Raw genomic sequence first — 22,691 nt, 5'->3', positions numbered from 1 at the left:
GGTAAGACCACCACTTCCTCCTTCAATTTTGCCATTTAAGTTGGTTTTTAAGCTCATTTAATCTAATCTTATACTTTTGGCGCCTCTGTTCATTGTATACAATATTACTGTATATACTCGCATATAAGCCTAATTTTTCAGCACAAAACATAAGCTGAAAAGTTACCCCCTTGGCTTATATGCGAGCCAGTGGAGCAGGTTTTGTTACTGGCATAGGAGCGTAAGGATTATGCATTAGTAATCCTGTTTAACAGCTGGCTCCCTGCTGTGTCCGGGCCCCCCATCCCCTGCAACATGGTGTGCAGAGTGCGCTGCTTAAGACTTCCTGTAGAGCAGAGCATGCAAGCAATGTGTCAGCGGTGCAATGATTGGGGATGCTTTGCTGTCTCCTATCTATGACCCCATTGAGTGGCGTCTTGAGACACAACTATCGTCCTTGTGGCACATCTGGCTATAGGGAGGGGGGCTGACTTGTACTGGGGGCACATCTGGCTACTGTGGAGTCTGCTATACTGGGGATGGGGCTTATACGCGAGTCAATCACTTTTTCCTGGTGTCTGAGGGAAAAGTTGGGACCTCGGCTTATACACGGGTCGACTTATATGCGAGTATATATGGTATATCCCTGCTATTATGGTTTTCCTTTGAGGTTTACAAATGTTATGGGAGTTCTTCTGATTTGCCTTGTGACATATGTATTTTACAATTACTTGAATGTTTATATATTTTTGGAGAGACATTGCCTGTCACCTTTGGTAATATTTTAATTGTTTTTATTGTTGTTTTGGATTTTTTGTAAAATAAAGGAATTTTGTGACAATACTTTAATTGACCTTTCTGGTGCTTTTCAAAAAGGGCTCTTTCTTCCTTGTTTGTACAATTTTACCTATTGCCCTTAGTACATTTTGGTCTCAAAATCAGTAGTCACACCGAGTATATTGTATGGGATGTGTTATATACACATATATTATCCTCTTGCATGATGCTTGTCCATTTTCTTTTTTGCGAACATTGGGGGGGAGCAGGAAATTTGGGTGCATGAGGCAAGTGGACAAAAAGGGCGCCGCCATTCACTCCCATAATAAATATTGGTTGATGGGCACCGAAGAGGAAAAAAGGTCGCCTGGAGATTATTAACGTTTTCAAACGGCGCCCGGAGATTATTAATATTTTCAAACTGCACTTGTGATGATTTAAGTTTACAAAATGCGCCCGTGGCGAATAACGTTTACAAAAATACAAAAAATATCTATCGTATTTAACTAAAACATTATTTTTAATTGTATCCCTTACTGTTTGTAAAACATTATTATTCACATAATAAAGCGATCAGTAAGTAAATTGTAATATATTTTTTACAGTCACTATTTGTAAAACATTATTATCCACACAATAAAGCGATCACTAAGGGGGGGGGTTAGGGTTAGGCACCACCAGGGGGGATTTAGGGTTAGGCACCACCAGGGGGGTCTTAGGGTTAGGCACCACCAGGGGAGATTTAGGATTTAGGGTTAGGCACTACCAAGGAGGTCTTAGGGTTAGGCACCACCAGGGGTCTTAGGGTTAAGCACCACCAGGGGGGTCTTAGGGTTAGGCACCACCGGGGAGGTCTTAGGGTTAGGCACCACCAGGGGAGATTTAGGGTTAGGCACCACCAGGGGGGTCTTAGGGTTAGACACCACTAGGGGGCTCTTAGAGTTAGGCACCACCAGGGGGGTCTTAAGGCTAGACACCACGGGGGGGATTTAGGGTTAGGCACCACCAGGGGAGGTCTTAGGGTTAGGCACCACCAAGGGGGTCTTAGGGTTAGACACCATTGGGGGGGGGTGTCTAAGGGTTAGGGATAGGTAGAGGGAGGGTTCTGTGTGAGAGTAGGGTTAGGTTTAGTTTACTTAAATGTTAGTAATATTTACTAATGTTTTACAACAGTTATTACGAACGTACTTATATTTTTTTCATATTTATAAACAATATTTTCAGAAAATGTATTACATGAAGAAGCGATAAATGAAGGTTATACACAATATTATACAATTATAACGATTATACATATATTATCATTTTTTAACAAACGTAATTATAAGTTTCACTTTTAAAACAGGGAAGATTATTGTTTTCACAATTTGAGATTTCATACACATTATTAAATGTTTTTTAATTTGTAAAGCATTATTGTAAATGAAATACAACACTATATTTTTATAAATGCTATTACCGCTTATCATTTACACTCCGCATCCTTTTTTGCCGACCCCCTTTTTGCATGGATGCAGGTACATTGGGGGGACCCATTAAATATATTTTTTTTTTTGGGGGGGGGGGGGGGGGGGGGCAGGATTTATAGATTTATAGCTATGCCCCTGCTAGTATTGGTCTGATTTAAAATAAAAACAAAACATTTTTTTATAAAAAAAGAAAAGATGTTAAACAAACACAGATTCCCTTTCAATTCCCTTTAAATACTTTCCATTTAACAAACAAATGAATAACAGGATTATGGCCACAACTGCCTCTGGATCTTTTTAATGATTTATTATTGTTTTAACATTTCTACTGATGCATTGTATGAGACATTCACCATTTTTGGAGGGGGCTTTGTAATTTTATTGTTGAATGACATAAATATTGTGAGAGAGTAACGTAAATAAATGTTGCAATGTAGTTGAGTTGGCTGGAAAATGTCTTGCCCTTTGTTTTAAGTAGAAAAAAACCCCACAATAAACAAAAGCATAAAAAATGCCTCCACGTAAAAGCAATGACTGCCTTAACCAATGACTAATATAATTGTAAACATATCACAGATGCCAAAAAAATGCTGATCCAGCTATTGCGCTGGATAAATTTTTAATGCCTGGAAATACATTCTGGCCAAAAGACATCCTTTAACAGATAAATTTTGCATTGCCTTTATATAAAGTTATAGGAAAGCAGAGCGAGTGTCATGACAGGCCGCTGAAATTGCCGAGATATATCAGGAAACAAAAATACCCGTCTGCATTTCTTTGTCCTCCTGTCTTGGATTGTTTGAGTGCGCAGGCCAATATGTTGCTGAGGCATAAATAAAGATACATTGTTCAATAAATTGCATTTTTGTTCTTTGTTTCTTCTTAATGTTGGTAGATCTTGATCAGCCTTTTTTAATTAAAGGAAAAGCCTAGAAGATGAAAATAAAATCTCATTGCTACTCCTCTAGGTGTTATCAGAATAAGTCTGAATATTTGTCTAATCTGTTATGATTCCAGCATCTGTGTTTCAGCAGATGTTGGAAACTGATGCTGAATGGGTGATAACCGGGGAACTGTGATATTAAAAATATTTTTTAAGTATATGTAATGCCTAAACCATCTACATTTCTGGCAGAAAAACAGGTAAAATACTGAGTTATATTTTAAATACTGAGGTTATAGATTAAAAATATAAATAAATATCTTTATGCGCATGATTCTTTTTATTTATTTTTTTTATTTTTTTTTTCTGATTTCTGGGTGTACTGCTAGAATTCTTTGTCAGAAGTGTTTCTTTTAAAGAGGAACTGCAGTGAAAATAACATAATTAATAAGATGGCCTATTGTTTACAATATTAATTGATAGATTAATATTTAGTCAGTGTTGGCCCACTGTAAAATTTTTCCTCTCTCTGATTAACATTCTGAAATGATCACTGGTGGTGACATCTTTAGTTCTCATAAACCACTCACAACCTTTCATGCATAGCACAATAAACATATGATATAAAAGAAATTGATACACGTTTCTTGCAAAAGGTATTGGTGTATTAAAACAATACTATAACCTACCATATAAACGTATCCCATATATTGCACACACCCATATACAATGGACAGGCCCTACTATTACTGCCAGCCTAGTCTAGACTTGATGTGCTGCATAACAGTCCTTGCTAACTGCTGCTAAACTGAAAAGTCCATCCATATTTATTGGGACTATATCACGCAAGACTATGCAATCTTCGCTGGCCAGCCAAAAAAGGCTTCACATGTCCATAAATATAGTGCTTGTTAAAAGGATCTCACCACTCCTACCCTCACCCACGTGCACATGGGGGGTAATCGCGTTGTCTCCAGAAGCCTTGCGGTGGTCGCTTATGACGGTGGCCACACCCTCCCCTTCTCACATGGACTTGCAAAGTGCGGGCGTCCTCGCATTGTACCCCGCATAATATATGGGGTATCTTTATATGGTAGGTTATAGTATTGTTTTAATACACCAATACCTTTTGCAAGAAACGTGTCTCAATTTCTATTATATGACATCTTTAGTTCTGCCAGGTGATCTGTACAGAATGGTCATTACTGGGAGGTCTATGAGCAGAGGGAGATAATTGCTTGTTAGGCAGTTGGAAAAACTCACAATTCAACGAGGCTGTGAACCTCGTTCACAGACAGCAAACTATCAGGACCTTGGTCATGACATCACACTGTAGGAGGGATTTTACCACAATATCAGCCATACAGACCTCCCATATGATGTATTTGAGAAAAGGTAAAGATTTATCATGGGGAAGGGAGTATCAGCTACTGTTTGTAATGAATTTCAAACTTTGGTTAAAATTCTTCTTTAAGGTAGTCATAGATAGGGTACTATAATTCATAGACCTATATTACAGTTCTTTCTGCAAGCCTGCAACTATGCACGTGTGCCTAGGGCTGCTCACAGAAGCCTCAGTTTGACTTGCAGGCAGTTTGACCAAACAAGTAAAGTATTCAGAATATGGTAGGCTTCAAAACCAAACCATTAAAATCAATAAGGAAAAACATGTGGATGCTTTATTCGGACCTCTGGAGGAAAACTGCAGCAGCCAAATGCACCACAATGGCATGGAAAGCTAAATAATAATAATAATAATAATAATAATAATAATAATAATAATAATATATCGGTAGGTGATGATATGTTGCTTGCTAATAATCTGCTAATAATGTGCTATACTATAATGTGCTATCCCAATGGAAAGTGAAGAAAAACCAACAAAAGTTAAATTTCATACCTATAGCAGCTATAGGTATGAAATTGAACTTTTGTTGGTTTTTCTTCACTTTCCATTGGTCCCAAAGTAAATACATTCCTAACACCCGCAAACAAAATATTAAATCTAACCTTCCTCTAACTGATCCTCTAAAACTAACCCTAAGACTATGCTTAATCCTAACCTCTTAACCATTAGTATTACATTTAATCTCCTCCTACTGAGGCAGGGCTTTACGCTGCATACCCCTTAGTACCTGAGTTTGGGGCGGCTATAGCATCAATGCTATAGTCCATGGCCTGCACATGGGACCGCAACTTACTTCTCCATCCGAGTTGCTACAGTAATAGTGATCAACTCCGCCAGAAATTTCAGAGGCAGCAGGGTGAGGCAACATTTAGCTCACCCTGCGCCCAAGTGACCAGGCAGCGAAAACAAATGTACGCCCTCCTACCCTATCCAGTAACCCTCCTAACACTATACCTAAACCTAACCTCCAACCTTAGTTGATACTATTTTTCATAGACTCTTCACTGATAGCGGTCACTTGCCTATACAGTTGCTGAGTGGCAGTACCCAAAGCATACACTTGACATCACATAGAAATAATAGCCAGCAATCCATTATATAATAGCTGAGCACTTGCTATATAGTAGCAATACAGTATCTGAGTGCCCGAATCAAGCACCTGGTGCCACTAGTCATACCTTGCACTTGGCTATACAGTAGTAAAGCACCTGGTATATAGTTGCCAATCTGGGGCCCAAACCCAACAGCCCAGACATTTGGCTGGAACATTAGGCAACAGCTGGCACTCTGTTTTATGGTAGCCGAGCTCCAAAATACCCAGTAGCAAAGCGCTAACACTTGTTTGAATAGCAATAAAATGAAGAAGACACCAAGCAAATGTCACTGTCTGATTTGTCAGTAGAGGAAAGAAAAATGTTTTCTTCTTATAAAAATGCTGAATTATAACGAAATATGTAATGTTTTCCATATATTTAAATAGTGATAGCAAGGTAGCAGTGAAAGATGCTCAAAATAATGTCACAGCGCTTCATTGTCGCTTAGATGTTTTTGTAATTGAAATAGATTTTTTATTTACTTTCATTTGTTTTGTTTTTAAAAAGCAATTACAGTATTTTACAGTGTCACATTTTAACTGGAGAGAATGTTTTGAAACATATGTAAGGCTAATAGTTTTAGTCTTTAAAATTATGATGACCACTTTTAGAGCAGTACTTTTTTAATTCTACAGTGAAAATGACAGTGGCATTAGAAAATAAAATAATATTTGTTATAAAATCTACCAGTCTCATTCCCTATATGGTTTATTACAGTAGAAATGCAGTTGAATAAGTCCCATATTATTTTTCAAGGAACAATGGCACAGTTATAGTGGATTTTTGGAAACTTTGTAAAACTGTCAAGAAGTACTCATAGTCTGGTCTGCAACAGTCTAGTCTGTAAAATCATGCTCCACACAGCAATAACATGATTATTATTATTATTATTATTTATTTATAAAGCGCCAACATATTCCGTGAAACTGAATGTCGAATAAATCACTAAAATCAGCAGCAGCGATTGCCTCCAATCTTCATCTAAGATAGTTTACAAGTGGCATAATAACCAACAAATACAAAGCAATCAATAGCAATGGTAGGTCATCACGGCTATACTGTGCAGACTATGCAGCACTGGTGATCAATACCTGTTTTAATATAGTGTATGTGCAGTAGAAAAACCCCTCAACACAAAACGATGAACAGTAACATGGTTTATGGCAATAATGAATATAATGCTTTTTTAAGTATAAGCATGGGATCGGTTGAAAAGGGCGCCCGAGCTGCCTGTATGAAAAGGGCGCCGCCATAGACATCAATGTTATTTCTGGAAATATGGGCTACAAGGTGTAGAAAAGGGCGCCCGAGTTTTGATATAGGCTACAAGTGGGCTCCCCTTTGTAGCCCATATTTTTTCGGCTACAAGCGGGCTCCCCTTTGTAGCCCATATTTTTTTCGGCTACAGTAAGGTGCCCCTCTGTAGCCCATATTATTGACTTTTTTTGTAGCCGAAGTTTTTATATGGGCTACAAGCACTGTAAGCCGAATTATTTCATTCCCCCACTATCCATGGCGGCCTGGAGGGGGAATAGTAATTAACACATCCCGGAGTTTTTTTGTAGCCGAAGTTTTTATATGGGCTACACCAAGCGTCTTTTTTGTAGCCGAAGTTTATATGGGCTACACCAGGCGCCTTTTTTGTAGCCGAAGTTGGTATATATATGGGCTCCACCAGGCGCCCTTTTTTACCGGCGCCCTTTTCATGTAGACCCATAAGCATTAATATAATGATGTGCATGCTGAAACAATTGCCTGTTTTACACATTCGTTGCTGCTCTACTCACCTGTCTTCTGTGTCTTTGGTCATCTTGTGTCCTCTGCCACTGCTGGCTGGCACTACCACTCAGCTATACTGCGGCAGAAGCATCAGGCTCCCATTGGATTGCAAAAGACCAATGGAAATCATACTTTGCACCAGGGAGGGTGGATTCTCATTGATTTACTGATTGGTTGACCATCAGTAAGAATCCTCCCTGATCCCAATTGGTCTTTTGCAATCCAGTGGGAGCCTGATTCTTCTGCCAGGGCTCCGATCTAATATTGCCAATTTTCCCATGCAGTGAAGCTAAGTGGTGGTGCCAGCAGAACTTGAATGACGGTGATGGACCCAAATCACAGTAGCAAAAATGGCAGTGGCTGAGCGAATGCGCAATGATGAGTAGCGTCATTGCACTGCTCAGAATACGCATGCACCCTTGTGCATCCGGCGTAGTCTGACTCCAGTCAAAAAACATTCTGTCCTACTGGCAAAAATATACAATGCTAGTTTATTGCATACTGTGAAAACAATGTATACATGTTAATACGAATGAGGGGCATAGATTTTATTTAAACATTTTTTTAGCACTGTATATCTGTGTATAAATCCTCCTCCCCTCTCAAAAGTCCTATTAACTCCTGATCTACAATTCAAGGTGAGTGGCCAGGAAAGTGTATAAATCACTTGTGAGGCCACATCCCTATAGAAAGAACATAGACCATCTGGAACAGGTACAAAGATGGGCAACTAAATTAATCAGAGGGATGGAAGATCTCATTTACCAAGAAAGGTTGGACAAACTGGGCTTAAGCTTGGAAAAAAGGCGACTGAGAGGTGACCTGATTAACATGTATAAGTACATCAGAGGGCAATACAAAAGCTTGGCAGATGAGCTTTTTGTCCCTAGGGTTGTACGACGGACAAGGTGACATGATTTGCGGGTGGAGGAAAAAAGTTTTTGTCATCTATTTAGAAAGGGGTCCTTCACAGTAAAAGTGGTTAAAATCTGGAACATCTTACCTTAAGGAAGTAGTTATGGCAAACTCTATATCTGCATTTAAGGAGGGCATGGATGCTTTCCTTCCATTGAAGGGCATCCACGGCTATAATTTTTAGATAATTCCCGTAAGAGTTGATCCAGGGATGTATCTGACTGCCATCTGGAGTCAGGAAGGAATTTTTCCCTTTAAAGGCTAATTGGCCCAGGCCTTGTAAGGTGTTTTGCCTTCCCCCCTGGATCAACAGGGATATGTGCAAGTTCAGGATGGTGTTTTATTTTATTTATTTGTTTGTTTTTTACTGGTTAGACTTGGTGGACGAATATCTTTTTTCGACCAAACTAACTATGTAACTAGGAGTATGGGCCTCCTTCACCCCATTCATAACAACCTATATAGCTTTTAAAATTGGTAAGTATTGTGGGAGGTTTGAATGATTGAGTGATCATAGCCCCTCCCCTGCCTTGTTAGCCTACTTCCAGTGCCAAGGAAGAAGTTGGTGTAAAAAATACTATCTGATCACACCTTTATAATAAGCCACCCCTTACCTAGGTAAATAGGTGAAGGAAATAATTTCTGACTTGTTACATATTTTCCATAAATGAATGAATTTAAAAAACACTATCACTCTGAAAACAATTATGTGAAGATTTTAACTATATATTTACTTTTTTTTAATAAAATGTTGTTGTTATAATTTAAGTAGGCCTCAGTTATTTGGACTGAGTCAGTCAAAAAGGCTTGAGGAGCAGACCTGCCCTTTAAGGGGATTTTCTCTTAGAGAGAAAATCTGTAGTTCGGTCAGCAGAACTAGAACATACCAAGAAGCTGTTCTATGGACAAGGCCACAGGTCTCCCTGACCTGGGCATGTACCGCCACTAGAACAATAAACATCAACCATGTTTTGTAAATATCCACATTCCTGTATGTATGTCAAATGCCTCATCGAATATTAATCGAGTAGGTGTGTATGATGACACCACGAGTGGGTCCACCAATAGTCTGGTCTAGGGGATGGCGAATATGATGTCACATTTAACTCTTTCCTAGTCAGTATTAAAACCGAGGTGGGCGATCAGAGCTCACTCTGCTTCTGACTTTCCCACTAGATCTAAAGGCTGACTGGAACCTCTAAGTATTTCCATTCTATATGTAATCTGATATAATGTATGCTGTACATAGGTAGTCTAGTGTAACTTAAGTTAGGAAGAAGGTACCTGATTGACTTCAGCAGGAAGTCTAATCAAGAAGCTTGTAACGCAACATGAAGATTGGCGTGGCTAGGATATGATAAACTGTATCTATCTGTATTTCTGTTTCCTGAATAAACTCCGTAAGCATTGAAGAAGCCTGAGAAAAGTCTATCTCCTGCTTGCTGTGTTGAGAGTCAAGTTATCTCACAGTCTGTGAGACGCAACTAGAAGAAGTTGATGGTGTCGAAGCAAGGTGATTTAGAACAAGATATAACAATGGTGCCGATTAAACCCTGATTTAACACTGTCTAGCAGAACAAGCAGACAGGGGCCGGGGGCCGAAGAAGTTTTCAAGATATTCCACAGCAAAACAAGCGGAGTAGACGCGGACTGGAAAAGCTTATCAAGCTGATAAGTGGTGTGGGTGTGCGGGAGCCGAGCACACGGGCTGCAATTCGAGGAATCAGCGGCGAAACTCTTGGACGTTTAACTTTGACTGCATGTGCACTGCAGGTCACGGCCTAAATTGGATCGAAAGGAAAACTCTGGGGCCAGCTTGCAACTTGCTGGGGGAGATCGATCCACTGAGCCAGTCCAGTGTGGGGACGGAGATAACAGAGATAACACGCTCAGAAAGTTCCGGGGTCCACTCAGTTTCGCGGAGAAGTTGCGGAAAAGCTGATGAATTGCCAAGTGTCCGCTGATCAGGCAAGTATAGTTTACGTTGTTATATTGCATTATCTTTATTGTGCAAGGAGTTGTTGATGTGTACATTCTGTGTTAATTGCAGCTTGGTGTCTGCGTATTAAGCGTATATAGTACGGGCTTTAATGTTTCTGTAATGTATGTTACGGTTTAGAATGTGGTTACATCCACATTTGTCACAGGCATGTTTTTTTTCTGCTGGTGGTATTTGCTGCATTTGTTTTTTTCTCTCTTTCGCTTTCTCAGAGAAGCTGTCTGCGTAGGGGGAGGACAGCTTGGAGGGAGGCCAGCGGTGTTTTAGTCTAGCGTAGAGCACCCGCAGAAGAGGAGTGGGGGCGGCTTTCCAGTAGTAGATGGGGGAGAGAGGAGACGAGTAGACAGAAGAGGGAGTGTGAGACAGTTGTAAAACTTAGAAGTACGTTTTTTTCCTTCGGTGAGCTGGCGTTTTTTTCCCGATCCCGATCAGTGTGTTTTTTTCCTCTCTGTCCGTAGTGGAAAGCGTAGAGAGATAAGTAGGCTTCTCTCGTTCCAGTCAGTGCTGCTAACCTGTTTTTAAATGTCTGCATATGTTTAATGTTGTTTAGTCAGTTAATGTGGTTTAGAGTTATGCTGCGCGCTTTAGTGGGTCTGAGTTATGGCTGAGATAAGCTGCAGATGATTTGTGTAGAGAGGGAGGTTTCCATGTAGAATTGCAGCTGGGACAAAGTTTTCTCCGGTTTTGAAGACAGTGTGTGTGGCGGAATGCTGATTTTCTTTTTTTTTGGCACTATGTATCGATGCTATGTGTAACTATGCATAAAATGTTTGTTCTGTGTGAGTTTGTTTTTTCTCCTAAGGTTTATAAGATCGAGAGGTTGCTATGGGAGCAGCCATCTTAGCTGGCAGTCCAGGACTCAAAATGGCGGCAGTGGAGAGGGCCCGCCCCCAAGAGTCATGGCTCCCACACGTCATGGCAGGGGGCAGGAGGGGCTGGGGGATCCACGTCACGTCAGGCTGTGCTCGCGGCTCCGGGCAGAGCAGCTGAAAGGGAGGGGGGAATGCCAGAATACGTGCACCAAGCTATTACTGTAAGACTAGCATGGTCACGGATAGGAAATGTTTCCCAGCTAGGTGCAGGGAGACAAGGAACAGCACAGATAGGGAAAGGGTCTGTACTGAGTTGCTTATGGGATTATTCCTGTAAGTGGGGCACCTTAAGGGGTGTTGCAGCATGAGTTCCCAATAGAGAAAAGGGGGGACAGTGCAGCAAGGGGGTGCCGGAGTTGGAAAAAAGGGAGTTGACCAATCCGGGTTTCCGTCGCCGATGCTGCAGAGCGGTAACGTTTTTTTCCGGTTTTTGTCGTGGACAGGGCCAGAGCTGGACTAAGAGGTCTATGCTGGGCTGGGGCTGTTTTTTGTGCGGTTTTTTTTCGTCCACTGATTGGTCAAATATGTTTTTTGAGGCTCCTATCAATTGTAGCACAAAGAACAAGAACTGACCGCAGTTCATGGGGCAATGATACAAATGAAAGAATTGCCATTTACAGAGTGACAGTTTCCAGTGTATCAGGACAGGTTTGCCATACGACTACCTACCGAGTGGGCATTCAGGGATCTGCATACAGGCATTTGATGCTGGAATGCTTAGCCCTGCACCCTGCACCCTGTGTAGTTTCAGTGCAAAGTGCTCCTTCCTACAGGGAGGCAGCCATTTTTTTGTGTAGTCTGGGGGTAGTAGCACGGCAAACATTGGTCAGAGGGTACAATACACAGAACTTCTAGCAGAGCTGGTATCGCAATGAGGTTCTAGATAAGTAAATGTGATAATGAGTAAGAGCATTGCAGGCTCACCTGCAAAGCAACAACAGGTGTGGCATCCGTAATCTGTGCATGCGACGGCCGCGCATGGACAGATAGGGGGGGATGTTGAGGGAGCTTGCAATGAGGTGAGAGCTTCCAAAGGTGAAGTCCGCGGGAGCATATTTTATACAGGTAAGTACTTCGGATAGTACTTAGGTAGGGGAGAGAGGTTTAACTCCAATCTACCAAAAAGAGTAAACAGAGTTCATGAGAACCATAAAGCAACGAGATCAATTACGGCATATATTGATCAAGTTAAAGTGTACAGAGTACAAGCCGCAGGGCGAATCCCAAATCATTAATAAGAATTGATTTGTTTGTATTTCGATTTCAGGAGTTTGGCAATATGGGCTCAAGACAGCTGCAGTGCTGGCAGCAAAGATGGAGATGTCACTCGGAGAAGCGAAAGGTTCCAGATGCCAATCTAAGTTTGGAGAAACACGAGATTCCTGAAATTGGAAAGAGACTAAAACACGAGATTCCTGAAATTGGAAAGAGACTAAAAACCGAGGTTCCTGAGATCGGAAACCGACTAAAAAAACTGACTGAGCAAAGCATAGTGCAAATTGCTAATGTTTTTCTTTCCCAAGGTGGTGCTTTTATAATGAAGAGTACCGTGCTGATGGTGATCCTAGGTTGCCATTTCGTCCTAGGAGAACGAAAAGAGGACATTCTCATGTATAATAAGGGGTTAATGAGAACACAAGGCCCAAGCATGTTAATGTTGGGTGACAAAGGTACTAATCCTTTCACACCTCCCTCCGCTTGACACAGATGGACCATGCAGGGACGGAGGAAAAGAGCACTTGTGCCAGGTGAAAACAAATTTCATGGCACAAGGTGGGTGAAAGGTCTGAAGGGTCAGGTGTGCGGGCAGTGGGAATTGAATGGCAGTGTAAATCTGCTATTGAATGCCACACTCCTAGAATCGATGCACCGATCCAAAGTTTGGTTAAAAGGTACATTGCAGTACAATGGGTACATGCAAAAGGTGGAGTGTGTGATTCAGGGGTACCTTGTCTTGGTTATGCAGAGTGAGATGGTTCCAGATTAGAGAGGAACGAGCAGGAGGCGTCAATTCTCCTACCAGAGAGACGCAGGGGACAACATCGCACTCTGGAGCTACCAACAGAGAGTGCCTCTGAAACAACTATACACACATAAAGGCTGGAAAGCCGAGGGTGGGTGGTTCTCGAAACAAGAAGTAAAAATCGAGATTAAGCCACATTTCCAGGTGTCAAAGAGGGTGGGGAGAGCGGTCCCGGGGAAGGGAAAGCCAGCACAGGGAACCCCATTCACACCACACGGGTCACCACAGGGGACGATATTACACAGTTCATATGCAGCCACTTATCCTCATGCTAGTTGGGTAAGTGAAGAGGTACTCTTAATTGAAAGATTGCAGAGAGTACAGTCTTCCCGACCTCAGGTACATATTGTGCCTCAGGACATAAGGGGGGAAGAGGTCCAATCAGGACAGTTGGGGGCATATTTTGTCAGGGAGAGGCTAAAAGATCCTGTGCAACTGAGATTGGACAAGGGGAGGTATATCAATTTTTCTGGAGAAGGATCTTTTGCATGGCAGCTTCGAGATGTTTGAGTGAACAAATGGAAACGGTGCAACATTCCTTTAGGCACCGCCACTTCCTTAGTTCCCACCTCAACACATGTCTTACACCATGACCTGAGAGGTCAACCTTTTTTGGTGCTAGACGGGGAGGTGAAACGAGTAGAGTTGTCCTCATGCGGGCAATTCTCACAGAGGTACCTGTGTTTGCCGGGGCAAGTCAAATTTAGTAAAGAAGCCTGCAGGCTCAATAACGCAGAATGCGAGGCTACCATTCAAAAGATCCACCCTGAAGCCAAACCGATAGTTCCGGTGGCTGAAGGAAAGGTTTTTTTTTTTAGCATCATGTCTAAGGACACATTCAAGGTACATTTTCGTAATTGTTCCAATAAGGGGGATCTGTCAAGGGGAACATATTGGGTGAGCGGAGATCCCACATGGATCCAGTCATCCAGGTTTGATGACGTTATTTCTCAAATTGTTAAGCGAACTCTTAAGGTCAAAGTTTCACGGGTAGTTCCCGTCCTAAATGAGAACACGACATGGGACAAAGGGGAACAGGGTTTGATCCAAGACGACCACATTTTGTTACAAAGGTTAAACAAACAGTACACTAAGTTAGAGGTAAGATTTCACCATGATTCCGGTGATCTTAACGAGGTAGAACACAAAAATAAGCAGGTGAGTTCCAGTCTGACCTGGTGGAAAAGGTTTCCGGTGATGTTCCAGGGACACTCGGACTGGGCCTCTGCAGTTCCAAAGTTCTTCCTACACCCACTGGTCGTCTGGATGGGGATGACAACTTTAGGCATCATTATCCAGGTGAGGTTGCGTGTTAAAATTACGTAAAACAAATTAACCTGGTCAAGAGATTGGTGCCTCATAAACAATCTCATGAACCAATATTTTTAAATTAAGGCATATACATGGGTACGGGTATAGGTTTAGTAGTACCGGTGATGGAGCTGATTGTATAAAGGCGCTCTTTTAGAAGGCACCTGGCACTGCTTCATTGAGTAACAAACAAACGAGTTTCACTTTTCTGTGGTCATGCAAGTTTGTGAGTGATACGCAAGTGACGCAAATGCTGAGCATGTGGTATAGAGGGATTTAGAAGTAGGGCCTCCCCAGAGAGCCTGGTTACAGGAAGACCAAGGGGACTTGCTCTCTCTTCCCGGGATAACCGCCGAGAGCAGAGAAGTTGTGTGAGCACGAACATCGAAAAGTGAAACATAAAGGAAAGAAACCAGGTATAGTTAGGTTCAGAAGCTGGGATCTGCGGGTCAAGCCTTTTTAGGGGGGATTGTTATAATTTAAGTAGGCTTCAGTTATTTGAACTGAGTTAGTCAAAAAGGCTTGAGGAGCAGACCTGCCCTTTAAGGGGATTTTCTCTTAGAGAGAAAATCTGCAGTTCGGTCAGCAGAACTAGAACATACCAAGAAGCTGTTCTATGGACAAGGCCACAGGTCTCCCTGACCTGGGCATGTACCGCCACTAGAACAATAAACATCAACCATGTTTTGTAAATATCCACATTCCTGTATGTATGTCAAATGCCTCATCGAATATTAATCGAGTAGGTGTGTATGATGACACCACGAGTGGGTCCACCAATAGTCTGGTCTAGGGGATGGCGAATATGATGTCACATTTAACTCTTTCCTAGTCTGTATTAAAACCAAGGTCGGCGATCAGAGCTCACTCTGCTTCTGACTTTCCCACTAGATCTAAAGGCTGACTGGAACCTCTAAGTATTTCGATTCTATATGCAATCTGATATAATGTATGCTGTACATAGGTAGTCTAGTGTAACTTAAGTTAGGAAGAAGGTACCTGATTGACTTCAGCAGGAAGTCTAATCAAGAAGCTTGTAACGCAACATGAAGATTGGCGTGGCTAGGATATGATAAACTGTATCTATCTGTATTTCTGTTTCCTGAATAAACTCCGTAAGCATTGAAGAAGCCTGAGAAAAGTCTATCTCCTGCTTGCTGTGTTGAGAGTCAAGTTATCTCACAGTCTGTGAGACGCAACTAGAAGAAGTTGATGGTGTCGAAGCAAGGTGATTTAGAACAATATATAACAGTTGTATCATAACCCATGCCTGTTTTCCAATATTTCTTTCTACTTCTAAGGTTCTTCTATTCTGCTTATGTCGTATTCTTGCTTGTTTGCAGAATTCTGATCTGCTCTGTAATCTGGCTGCATCACACAATGCACACTAAGGATTCCTTACCATCTGGGCCAACTGGAGTACTTTGCTAAAAATCCAAATAAAACTGAAAGGGAAATCAGAATTTGAATTTAGGAGTTCCTAACTTCCTAACCTTAAAAGGTGCCTGAGATGCGGGAAAAAAGATGACTTTTACTTACCTGGGGCTTCCAGCCCCTGTAGTCTTTCAGGTCCCTTCACCTTGGTGTCCTCCTGGTCCTTGCTGCTGTCACCCCAATTAAAGTCTACATCTGGCTGATTCACAGGCTACTGCACACATGCTGTTCAGACCATTAACTTCCTTGATCGCACTCTGGTGGACTGGAGAGTTCTGTGTATTAGGGAAGGTCGAAAATACCCATTTCCAATTCTGTGGTAATTCCAATTTCCGTCAATGCCAATTTCCATTTTTTTTCGATTTCTGATTTTCAGTCTTTTTCGATTTTCCCAATGTTCTGAATTTGTTAATCCGACTTCTAATTTTCTGATTTTCAAGCAGTATTTTATTAGTCATTTTTTGCATCAGAGAATGCAAACGTTAAAAAAAAGAATCGGAAAAACAGAAATCAGAAGTCTTGTAAAATTCTGCAGTGATCCGATTTTTGCAGAAGAATTCTGCATTCTCTGATTGGTCCAATGCTTGCAAGTTCTGTGATTGGGCTAAAATTACCGATAAATCGGATTTATGCAGAATTCCGAATTCTGATTGGAAATATCAATTTCCGATCGGAAAATTTTAATCCTGCAGAATCCAAATGAGCATCTCTCCTGTGTATATACATTTATTTATACAGATCTGTACAAAAAAAGGAGAGAGATGGGGGTTTGCTACCAAGTGTGGGACTTTCCCACCAATACAGGGAGAACTGTAAGATATATTTTGTCTTCCTCTACTGTAATCAATGTGCACTAAATTGTAGATAATACTTTCATTTCAGGGAGCCACTTCTTCCTGCTTATCCTGGAAAGGCTTCTCTGCCCAGCAGAATAATTAAAAGAGACCCGAGGTGAGGCACAGTGTTTTTTCACAAGATTTAATACATCATTTATTGTTGAGTTAACGTTTTCTTTTGGATTGGTTTGCACTGTGAAAGAAATGATTTATGTTCTGGATAATCAGATGTCTGGCCTGAAATATAACCAGATTCTATCTCATCTGATGGCTAAAGCAACGGAAATTACAAGCCCAGAGATTCATTTAGAAATGAACTTTTCTTTGGGCTGTTGTTAGAGCAATGTGTTTAGTAAATCGGAGTGATGCTTTCAGAATTATTTTGTCAGCTTCACTGCTACTTCTCCTAAGTGATGTCCGCTGGGTGAGTTACATGAGCGAAAACCATCCAAAGACTAATGAAGATGTACAAAGCGCAGTAAAGTAATAATACAACGCTCCCCATGAGAGAACACTTAAAGAAAACATCCAAGAAAATAAAAAAAGAAAGATCCACTTACCCTTGCAGCCGTCCTGTGCCCTCGCCGCAGCTGCGGTGGCTCCCGGTCTCCTCCGCTGGCAAAGCTGACCTCGCAAGGTCGGGTTCCGGGTTGGCTGCTGCTGCGTTTCACGGTGCGGGTCACGTGGTCTCGCTGACATCAATAGGACGGTACTGTGCAGGCGCAGTAGTTCTGCGACTGCACAGTACAATCCTATTGACGTCAGCGAGACCACGCGACCCGCGCCATGGAATGCAGCAGCAGCCGACCCGGAACCCGACATGGCGAGGTTGGTTTTGCCAGCGGAGGCGACGGAAGCCCTGGAGCTGCTGCGAGGGCACAGGATGGATGCAAGGGGCTGGAGGAAGCCCCAGGTAAGTGGATCTTTATTTTTTTTTCTGCTTGGACCTTTACTTTAAAGAGAAACCTTAACCAAGAATTGAATTTCATCCCGATCAGTAGTTAATACCCTATTTCCCATGAGAAATCTTTTCCTTTTCTCAAACCGACCACCAGGGGGCTCTGTATGGCTAATATTGTGGTGAAACCCCTCCCACAGCATGATGTCAGGACATGGTACTGACAGTTTCCTGTCTGTGAACCTCATTGCACTATTTACAACTGTTTCCAACTGCCAAAAAAGCAAGCAGCCTCTCCTTCCACCGACATCACCTGCCAGCAGTAAAAATGTCACCATGTGATAAATGTCAGAATGTAAATCAGGGAGAGGAAAGATTTTACAATGGGCAAACACTGACTAAGTCATTTATACATAATTATTGTAAAAATAAAGCACTTTTTTGTACATTATTTTCACTGGAGTTCCTCTTTTACTTATTAGATCATAGATAACTCGGATCTGATTGGCTGTTCTCTTTGCACACTGATCTTGCACATTTCCTTTTGTATTTATTTTTTTTTTTGTAATTTCAACTCCCCACTCAAAACACATGACTTGTGCAAATTTAAGGTGCAGTGTAGGGGTTCCTTATGTAAGCCGTGTAAAATAAGTCACTTTTTAAAGTACTTGTTCTTGAGCTTATGAGTGACGCTGATGATCACTCAAAGTGATGAGCAGAAATTAGCCTATACACAATTACACATCGTAATCGTAATGCGCAATTTCAGGGAAATCATAATTAATTTCATATGTAATTGTAACATTTCATAATTTTGTGTAATTTTTGCGTAACTGTGTGCCAATTTTAGCGCCTAATAGCAGAGCGCCCAAACGTGCTATAACTACCAAAATTGCTACATATGTTAAGGAAAATAGTGAGTACAAATCAAAAAATACATTTTTCAAAAAAAATTGTAGATTTTGAGAAAATACATTTTAAAAATGCAAAAAAAAAAGTTTTTTAAACTGTATTTTTTCTTAATTTAAAAACCATTTTTTTTCTCAAATACTACAAGGTCTTTTTGGAAAATTCTTTGTACCCACTATTCTCCTTAACATACAGTGCTACCCATAATTATTCAAAACATTTTACTTACGGTTACTTTTACAGGAAATGACATATGTTTCTCCCATAAGATAATAAGATGATGTAGAAGAAGCATTATTGTGGGGAAAAAACATTTCTTAGCTTTTATTTACATTTGAGCAAAAAGTGTCCAGTCCAAAATTATTCATACCCTTCACAAACTGTCACAGTCTATGGGAAAATCCAAAGCTCTATACCATTCCAAATAGTCCAAGCTGTTCTAAAGCATCGTAATTACACTGATTAATTGTGAACAACTGTTTTAATTAAACTCAACAGGTGAAAAACAGCAGCTCTCTGCAGTTGGTTTGTGGACAGTCACGGCTAAGACAAATACTGGAAGGATAAAGAAATGGAACGGGAAGACCCCGGGAGCCCAAACTGGTGTATTATCTCACGACGCGCGTAATAAGGCAAAGTTAAGAGTAATCATATATACTCACAAAGCCGGGTTGCATGTTAGGCAACCAATCTCTGCAGCATGTGATGAATTACTGTCCTCACTCATACTTGTGACGTCGCTTTAGTGGTCGCAGCTCCTTGGAAAAGTGCAACCTGCCAATGTGGTATCCCCTGTCCCAGGCGAGGAACAACATGAAATGGGGGGTAGGAGGCGCGCCCTGGTGGGTACTCAAGAATTAATTTGTGAAACAGCAAGGGAAAATGATGGTAATGGCTACCAATGAGGCATGTGTGTATGTTTACACACTACGGTAGCAGGGTAAAAATTAAAAAGAAAAAAAACATATACATATATATATATATATATATATATATATATATATATATATATATATATATTAGAAAGGTAAGGAATAGTCCTACCTTAATGAATAGTCACTCACAAGATCGTAAAGCAAATACTTTAATAGGGCACTTAAAATGACAACGCGTTTCGCGGTGTGAACCGCTTCATCAGGTTGAGTAATGTGCCTTTAAGAAAAAGACAGGCAGGGTACTGAGACACGGAAAGAAACTGATTATACTACATCAATTCATACACAGTGTGTAAGCCTACACTATATACACCAGACATATAAAAACATTTACATTGATATGGTAAAACAACACATACATATCAAGCATGTGACCTGTTCATAGACATGGGTGCATTAAAAATTAATTAAAACACTAAAAACGTGTCAATATGTTAGAGGCAAAAATAGGTGTCAGTTTGGGAGATAGGTGGAGTGGACCTAAGGGTAGTCTAGCTTAGATAAGGCTAGGTGTCCCCTGGCAAAAAGACAGCTACAAGGGAGGGCGGAACATAAAAGTCTGCATGCCATATATATATATATATATATATATATATATATATATATATATATATATATATATATATATATTAAACACAAGGCTCAAGCCAGCACGCCAAGGATACAAAAGTTCCTTAATTAAATGGTTAAAACATAGTATATAGAAATCATAAAATGAAACAATGAGGCTCTATTCAACACGCTACTAATACAAACATTGGCCTCCGTGGGTAGTAAGGAGATAATGTGGCCCCCCAAAGAGAGAGCAGGAAATATGCAGAGGTCCTGCCTGAGAATGATAGGGTGGCAAAGGTTAGTGGGCAATGGTAAGGCATAGGAAGGCTAAGGAAGGGGTGTGTGGAGTAGTTAGGTGTAGCAAAAAATTATAGGGCAGTGAGGGATCGTTCCCAAGATGTAATAAGGAGAGGTGGAGCCTACCTGAATCAGAAGTTCTCCAAGATCGGGCGCCTGGAACGCCGCTGCTGCCGTTTCCGGTTTAATAGTCCAAGCTGTTCTAAAGCATCCTAATTAAACTGATTAATTGGGAACAACTGTTTTAATCAGCTCAACAGGTGAAAAACAGCAGCTCTCTGCAGATGGTTTGTTAACAGTCATGGCTAAGACAAAGGAGCTCAGTGAGGACCTGCTGCTGTGCATTATGGCAGAGAAAGCTGAGAAATGGTTTTTTTTCCCACAATATCGCCTCTTGTACATTGTCTTATTATCTTTTGGGAGACGCCTATGTGAGACACCTATGTCATTTCCTGTCAAAAAATGACTTGCTGTTTGAATAAACATAACTTTAAGTCACAATTTGCCAGAGGTATGGGCAGCACTGTATGTAGCATTTTTGGTGCCAATAGCAAGTATGGGGGCTTTGCTATTCACTGCTAAAGTTGGGATGAAATTACACAAAAATTACGCAACATTTTACATACGACTATACAAAATCAATTGAATTTACAAATCGTAATTTCGTATAGGCATAATTGTGAAAATGGACGCAAAATTTTGCGTAATCGTAATTAGCTGATTGCAATCATCACTATCACTACTTTAGGCTGCAGTCTTCTTTGCAAGATTCAGTCTGTGCCCCAACCACTTGTAGTTTGAACATCAGGATGGCGCAACCCAAGCCAAACCCCCATCTATAGCATCTGCTACTAATTGTGGCCATGTGATCAAGATCATTATCTGCATCCTTATTTTAAACAAAAAAACTATATATGTACTGAACATCTGTGTCCCACTTAGCAGTAGCATCCCTTTGTCTCCCCAAAAAGTACAAAGAGAGAAAGAAAAAGAAGACGAAAGGAAGTGTAGAAAAAAAACCCGGTCCCCAGTGAGCAAGGAAGGTGGACATGACATCTAAACACGTGACATCAAAGCTGATTCCAGCTTTATCACCTACCTAAGATGTTAATATAGTCCTCTTATTTAGTAAACTGCCTCCAGTCCTCCCAGGTAAGTGTCAGCTGCTGTTCTTCTTCCCTTCTCTCTTTTTCAGCTTTTCCATGTGATATATAAAGTCAATCTCCCTAAGCCATCCACCCACTCTTGGCGCTTGGGTAGTTTTCCATTGTCTACCAATGAGTATTCTTGTTGCTGTAGCACCCACAATGTGTTTGCTGTTTACATAATCTTGTGTTACAATTTATAATCTTGTAGTACTGTTTATTCGCCACAAGATGGAGTGCACTGTCTCAGTCAATATTCAATATGTTTTTACTACTACCAGAAAGTTCCAGAAGAGTGAAGTTGAGAGAAAGAGAGAAAGGAGGAAGTGAGAGGGAGACTTGGATTGGGGCTGGTGGACACAGCATAAACCAGGAGCTGCATTCAGCCAAACCAACAGGATACCTGCATCATTAAAGAAAGAAACAGTGGCCACAACCTGTAATTAGGTGCAAAAAACGTTTTGTCTTTAACTGCTTACCGTTCTATGTTGTAATTAGTGCTGTTGTAAGTTCTATGTAAAATCTACGCCCTCATTTAAAACCCGCCGCTGTGCGTGCCATGCACGCTCGTCCATGTACGCAGTCTTTTCCAGCAGTGAATGATTGTTGCTAAGCAATCATTCAATACAGTTAGGTAAGTAAAAAAAACAACAGTATACAAGTTGAAAAAAAAATTTAAAGTGAAAGGTCTCTCTACTCAGCTAGTAATAAAATATGGCATGCGTAATATCATTTTAGCTGGGAAGACCTAAATAATATATTTTTTATGTATTATAACTGTGGGACTTGTCATGTGAATATTAGGAAGGGTGAAATATGAAAAAAATCGTATTTTCTGCATTTACACTTAATTGTTCCCTGTCAAAATGACTATAAAATAAAATAGTTTTGGGGAAAAAATATTACACAGAGGAAACCTATATTGTACTGAAAAAAAAAAAAATATATATATCACTAACATGGTTTAAGCAAATAAAAACGTACTGCTGTATCAATAGCGCACAGCAAAAGTATCACAAATGTCAGGAACCTTAAGGGGTAAAAACGCAAACCAGTTAAGGATGTACAGTGCTTTATTTTGATATTATTGGCTGATTTTTTTTCCAAAAGGGACATTTGTTAAAATTATGAATATAAAGACAGAAACATTTGTATTAAGGCTCCCTGAAAAAG

General features: G+C 40.8%; 2 long non-coding RNA genes across 2 annotated transcripts; one reads left to right on the top strand and one right to left on the bottom strand.

The window, feature by feature from the left end:
* Window positions 1-2,813: 2,813 nt before the first annotated feature.
* LOC137525606 (uncharacterized) lies at window positions 2,814-3,987 on the bottom strand. The gene is made up of 2 exons (XR_011022950.1): window positions 3,798-3,987; window positions 2,814-3,154 (listed from the first exon to the last, which is right to left on the bottom strand). It is a non-coding gene; the product is annotated as an uncharacterized lncRNA (long non-coding RNA).
* On the top strand, window positions 3,937-21,945 carry LOC137525607 (uncharacterized). Its single transcript, XR_011022951.1, has 3 exons — window positions 3,937-4,201; window positions 16,826-16,894; window positions 21,800-21,945. It is a non-coding gene; the product is annotated as an uncharacterized lncRNA (long non-coding RNA).
* The last annotated feature ends 746 nt before the right edge of the window (window positions 21,946-22,691 follow it).

Source organism: Hyperolius riggenbachi, chromosome 7, assembly GCF_040937935.1.
Source record: "Hyperolius riggenbachi isolate aHypRig1 chromosome 7, aHypRig1.pri, whole genome shotgun sequence".
NCBI classification, from domain to species: domain Eukaryota; kingdom Metazoa; phylum Chordata; class Amphibia; order Anura; family Hyperoliidae; genus Hyperolius; species Hyperolius riggenbachi.
This window is presented reverse-complemented; position numbering and strand designations above follow the sequence as displayed.